This window comes from Octopus sinensis, linkage group LG10 (genome assembly GCF_006345805.1).
Source record: "Octopus sinensis linkage group LG10, ASM634580v1, whole genome shotgun sequence".
Lineage (NCBI taxonomy): Eukaryota > Metazoa > Mollusca > Cephalopoda > Octopoda > Octopodidae > Octopus > Octopus sinensis.
The window spans coordinates 35540110-35545109 of NC_043006.1; the positions used below are offsets into that span (position 1 = coordinate 35540110).

At 34.6% G+C, this 5000-nt stretch overlaps 1 protein-coding gene across 2 annotated transcripts in view; it reads left to right on the forward strand.

The window, feature by feature from the left end:
- Positions 1-5000, forward strand: part of LOC115216656 — a 227370-nt gene that overhangs the window by 80702 nt on the left and 141668 nt on the right. The gene's annotated exons all lie outside the window — the stretch shown is intronic.

Here is a 5000-nt window from a genome sequence, read left to right on the forward strand (position 1 = left end):
TTGTTATATATATGTGTGCGTGTGTTTGCTTGTGTGTGTGTGTGTGTGTGTGTGTGTGTGTGTTTGTAAACAAAACAGGAACGAATACAAGATCTGCTTGAGAATATAGAGTCCATATCACGTGTCACATATTTTCTTTGCTGAGTTTCTTAATTTAAAGTATAGGAATATATAACGGGAAAGCAGTGGCTTTGTAGAGAAAAGTGCAAAAAGTGGAAATGTAATAGAAATTGATTATTACCAGCATATATGTAGACATTTTGTGATTAAATGGGCCAGAGACAGCGAGAAATTGAGGAAGGTAGTCGGGTGACAAGTATACTAAGGGACGAGAAACCAGGGACATTTTGTTGGCGCTGGATTTTGTTACGTATGTCACTCACTTGACATCGTATGATTTTGAAGAAAAGAAAAGGACAGGTTAGGTGCAAAAGTTGGCTGCTGATTGTTGAGTGGTTTACAAGAATAGCAACAAAACAAAAGAACAAAAAATGAACATATTTATAGTGTGGAATGAGATAAGAATTGATTAAAGTTCAATTACAAAATAATAATTCTACTACATAAGAAATGGCAAAAAATAGCGATAAAAGAAAATAGTTTCAAGCACATAATTGGCAAATACATAAGGTCGCGATTAGAACCTTTATTTCACAACACATCGTTTGTATGGTTAAGTACGTACACATACTAATTAGGCAACGATGTAAATGTTAAAGCAACTCCGCAAGAGCTTTGAGGCAATTAGGATGACCAATAGAGTTTTCTTAAGTGTTCACTCAACATATGAAAACATACACACAACGCATCTCCGCAAATGTCTACGTAGCTGTACTGTTGTAGACTGAGGCAGAGTGTGCGTGGGTGTGTATTACAGGGAGAGATAGCAGGAAGAGTAGGAGGAGGAAGAGGAGGAGGAGGAGGAGAAGGAGGAAGAGAAAGAGTGAAGGAAAGAGAGCTAGAGCAATGGCTCGCGTACGTGTGGTTTTGTGTCTTGATGCGTTAGAATTAATATCGAACTGGAATGTTCACAAAATGTCCATTATGGTTTATGCTTATGTAACATAAGAGATCACATGTCCTGTTTCGTGTCAAAGATAGATGAATTCTGTGTAGTTGAGTGTCATTTGATGTTATATTCATTTTTATGCCCAGGTAGCAGGTACATGTGAGTATGTGTGTGTGTGTGAAGTTCTGTATATATATATGTGTGTGTGTATATGTATAAGTATATACCTGAGCTGGCAGACACGTTAGCGCGCCGGGCGAAATGCTTAGCGGTATTTCGTCTGTCGTTACGTTTTGAGTTCAAATTCCGCCAAAGTCAACTTTGCCTTTCATCCTTTCGGGGTCGATAAATAAAGTACCAGTTTCGCACCGGGGGCGATATAATCAATTCAATCCCTTCGTCTGTCCTTGTTTGTCCCATCTATGTTTAGCCCCTTCTGGGCAGTAAATAAATATATATATATATATATACCTATATAAATACACACACATAATATGTGTGTGCGCCTGTGTGCGTGCGTGTATGTATGTGTGGCTATGCTTGTGAGTATATCTTTGTGTGTGTCCTTCACCGATTCACAAATGTGTTGTTTTTATTTACGTCACCGTAACATAGTGGTTGGGCAAAAAAAATCGATAGAATAAGTAACAGACTTTGAATTAACTACATGTGCCGATTTGTTTCACTAGACATTTCAAGGCGATGCCCCAACATGACCCCTGTCCAATGACTGAATGAAGTTAAATATAAAAAAATACAAATTAATATATATATATACACACACGCACATTCACCTTCGTATATGTATGCATGAACACATATCTACCAATACACAGACACGGACAGTCAAATATACGCGAATATATATAATTCCACTCATGTGAACAATCATGCTTATCCACACACATAACTACACACGTGAATATTTGCAAAAAAACATATGCGGAAACACACTAAAAAATTACACACATATACAAGTATATGAGAGGTTACAAAATTGCACACAGTTCCATAAACATTCATTAACATAAAACATTTATAAAATGAATCTCATTCGTTATCAAGGTGCCAAGTTGCCCAAATCCTTAGACAGTTATCTTAATAACAATGCGACGTGCCAAATTTAAGGCGATAAGTAATAACTTAATGATAAATATGACATACTATTTCATTTGAGTAACAATGTATAATGAAGGTATACAAGGAGACATACACGTACACAGATACACACAGAACCATACGCGCACACACAAACACACACACACGCAAACATATACGTAAATACCAGGTTTTGACCTTTCCATTAATCAATATGGATACTTTACATACATAAGAAAATATATATATACGTGAAAACACACATTCGTTTAGACAAACATATGCATATACGTATATGTAGGCATACATATATATATATATATATATATGCATTTGTATATGCAACTACACACACACACACACACACATATATATGTATATATATATATTCACCCGTGTGTTTGTATACATGCATGCGTGAGTGTGTATTTGTCTATGCCTATATATGTGTATACAATGGATAACTTTTCTTTGAAGCATGTTAATACGGAAAATACGACTGTTTCCAAGTTAAATCATTTATATCTATGATTTTTCCTAGTTTCATATTATTTGTTTATGTTCTACTCGGAACAATAGCGTCCCAAAGACAATTAATAATCCGAACGCTTTTTAGTTTTCATAATAGATTTTAGGTCCCTACAACACATTGCAGAATGTAGCAAATGATTATAAGAATGTTCTTGCTATTGATAAATATCATCCTGGCCAAAATGTTTAACTCTTTACTTCTGTTTGCTCTATATAGATTTCCCCATAGATGTGTGCTGATGTTTGGTGTATGTTTTCTCGGGAATACAGCTGGCATTTTGAATTTTGTCTTTCAACAAAGCTATATGCTCTATTCTGCCGATAAACCATGGGGAACTGGAAGAATTAAGATTATGATATACACTAAATGTCTATCTCTTTGTCCATCTATCTATTAAATACGTGATATCTCCCTCACTCTCTCTCATTCTCTCTCTCTCTCTCTCTATCTGTTTATATGTATATATATATATATATATATATATATATATAGTGTATCTTGGGTGTAAAATTAAATGTTAGACACCTATTTAAAGTAGAACTATACATAGATTGTTTTCAATCAATTTGTTCCAATAGTGGTTTAACTACAGTTCTATATTTAAGAGATGAGGAATCATATACATAGTAAAATATTAGATTTATAAGCCGTAAAATTCACTGCATAATTATCCAAGGACATATGGCGTAGTGGTTAAGACCTCGAGCTACAAACACCAAGATTCTGACCTGAATAATAATAATAACAACAAAACAACAACACCGAAAAATACCTTAGGAATGAGAACCCAGGTTCGAAATTTCCCCAAGAGACCTGATGAAGGTTAGAGGGTATATTAGCCGAAACGTTTTGTTAACAATAAACAAGAGGAAGACAAATATCTGTCAAATGTAAATAAAGTAGTTTACTATTACGCTTTGTTGTATAGCTAGTTGTGAAATACACAGTAAATGTAGAAATGTAGGTGAAACGTGCGACCACAGTAGATCGAAACGCACTTTAGTTTAACAATCCAGAAAAGCTAAGCCTATCTCGGCGGTATTTGAAACAAGAATAAAATAAGTAGGAAGAAATACGGCTAATCATTTTGACCGACGCGCTTACGATTCCCCCAGCTCACGGCTTCAATATGGCCACAATAATACCAACAATAATTGGTCACTACACGTTCTGGACATTCATGCTTTGCTCGCTGACAACCCATCAATGTCAAAATCCAGCATCAATTCTCTAATATGGATTTTCTATGCTGTAACATCAACGTTTTCTAAACAGTTGACTTATTAGAGTTAATCTCCTTTACATTATAATAATCTTCGGATTACTAACCCGTTATTTCCCCCACCACCATCTTCTTCAGTGTTAGCTTATTTTGTTTCACGTTTTATTAATAAATCGCTAAGGCTTTTCGTTTGTTTGTTTATTTATTTTTTTAATTCTTTATTTATTTAATGCTTAGTTATGACAGAAATTATCGCAATTCGTCTCAATAATTTAGCTACTACTACTACTACTACTACTGCTACTACTGCTGCTGCTGCTACTACTACTACTACTACTACCCCCACCATCACCAAAACCAGTACTACTACTACCACTACCACCACCACCAACAGCACTACAACTACTACTACTACAATTACTACAACTACTACTACTACTACTACTACTCTTGTTGCTGCTGCTGCTGCTGACATAATTACTGTTGCTGGTGCTGCTGTGTTGACCGTGGTGGTGATTACCTCACATTATTACCATTACAGCTGATAATCTTAAAGTAAACACGATGTCAGAACCAGTTCAGTGAAATATAATTCCAGTAATCTTAGTCACAACCCTGTACGTTGTAAGTTCGAATCACAATAAAGCTTTACTCATTCCTACAATATCCGGGATTCGATAAAATATTGTGAGCGATGACTATTATCCACCAAGAAAACTCCGCTGTTTGTCTGGCATTTTATTTATAGACTCGGCAAGCGATAGAGAAGGAAGGAATACCAAAGATGCTTTCTCTCCAAGCCTCTAACAACTCTGTCAAATAGCTGTTTATAATAAGTATACATACATACAATACACATTCATACAACTATATACATATAAATATATATGCATACATACATTCATACATACATACATATATATATATATATATATATATATATATATATATATATATATATATATATATATATATAATATATATATATATATATATCGTTCTCTAAATTGGCTAGCCACGTATTGAATTTAAAATCTGACGCAACACTACATATCGTTAAGGGGAACATAATTGAAAAATCCAGACCTTATCTTAATAGATCAAATGAATGTAAGCTATATTTAGCTGAAGTAGCTCAG